Here is a 1,895-nt window from a genome sequence, read left to right on the forward strand (position 1 = left end):
AGTTCATTTAGGGCATGAAGTGACTTGTTAGAGATTGGAAGCCTTTAATATTATTTCTAAAATTAGTTTTCCATTTCATTCTTAACTTAAAATATTAAAGAAAACTTTAAGTTGAAAATAATGAAATATCTATCACAGTGCATTATATGACAGAAAAAGGAAACTAGTGAAACTTGATAAGTGTTTACTTTAAACAATACCATTGTCATAATGTTTCACTTTTCCTATTAATTTCTTCTTCCTATGAAATATGAGAATATAAATATTTGAGTTTAGGTGCTATTTTATATTTGTTTTGCCCAGAGTAAAGTTTAAGTATTCTGTAAAATATAGGACTTCTTCAACCCTTGCTGTGTTTGGAATTTTTCTACTTTTTGGCCAAAAGTGGACTGCCATTTGTACTATTCAAGTGGGTTGTGGGAGTTTGGAGGAGACTCAGCAATGTAATGGGAAATAAAATGATGTCATTGTAGATGCATGCATTTTGCAACATGACTTTATAGTTGACTTTAAACATTTCAAATAAGGGATGGAGAATATCAAGAAGATGAGTAAGTAGTTTGTGAACAAAGTTAAAATGAGAATTTATTGTCAAGGATTTTGCCCAACCAAGTGAACGAAACTGATCATGAACAAGTTTGGGTTCAGGAGGTATTATTTAATGTGGTATTATAAGAGGTTTTAACTATATTAAATAGATTTTATTGGTTGGTTTTCTGTTGTAAAGCAGGTACACTACTTAACATAACATACTTCATATATGTTTATATAAGGTTTCTCCTTTCTTGAAGTAACTGCTATGTAAATATCATCTGTATCTTTGTTTAGAACATGGAAGTTTCATTTATCACAGATTTTTATATAACACAAAGTTTTAGAAAAGATACAATAGAGGCCTAATATTTAATGAAATGATTCACAATAGGTGTGTTGAATAGCTGTCTTATGTAGTGTATAATTCTTTAAGTACAATTATAGAATTTAACTATACACTTGTAGATTTTTTCATGAATTTGTAGATTATTTTGTGAATTACTATAAGGTATATCACTGTGTCTTTTGTTGTAAGCAATGGCATTTCCTCTAATTTTACTTTTTTAACTTTCTAAGTGGCATGATGTTGACTGTATCAAAAGCATGCAAAGACATTTGAGGCAATTTTGTTGGTTATTATATTCCTCCCTTCTTTGTATACGTATGTTAGTATGTTATGTAAATGTATGTTAGTAAATGTATGTTATGTAAATGTATGTTATGTAAATGTATGTTAGTCAAAAGGGAAGTTTTAAATTATGTTGTACTTGAATTGATAATAACTGTTCTTTCTTAGGGTTTTTTCATTTATAGCTTGATAATTAGAATAATTTTTTATTTTGATGCTATTTAGAATTTCACAAACAAAAAGCCTTTTAATTGAATTTATTTAAGAGATACACATATACATATTATGTAGATTCATGGAAGTCTTTAATGCTGATAAAAACATGTTTGTTTATATTAAAAGAATTTATGATGACATATGTGCCTTTTCATATTATCTTGTATATTCTTGCTATTGAGTATGGAAAATTAAATATATAAATACCAGAAATTTCAATATCTTAAGGAGTTCTGAGGTTTTTCACAGAACTATTTAGTTGTGTAATGACACTAAAGCAGCCAATACACTAGCCTGCATATGATCAAGTTATATTAATTTTAAGTAGATATTTTGTATATTACTAGTCTGTTTGTGACACATATTATATCATTAGTTAAAAGAATCTCAGAGTACACTTTCCTTTTATTATACTTATCCCAGAAAGAGTGTAGAGAAGTACATTGGGTCTAGTAGAACCGGGCCCATTTTGTATACCAGTGTAGCTGTATTAGTCAGTCATCTGCACTTTCACTAT

The sequence above is a fragment of the Castor canadensis genome, unplaced genomic scaffold (genome assembly GCF_047511655.1).
Source record: "Castor canadensis unplaced genomic scaffold, mCasCan1.hap1v2 HAP1_SCAFFOLD_94, whole genome shotgun sequence".
Taxonomy (NCBI): Eukaryota; Metazoa; Chordata; class Mammalia; order Rodentia; family Castoridae; genus Castor; species Castor canadensis.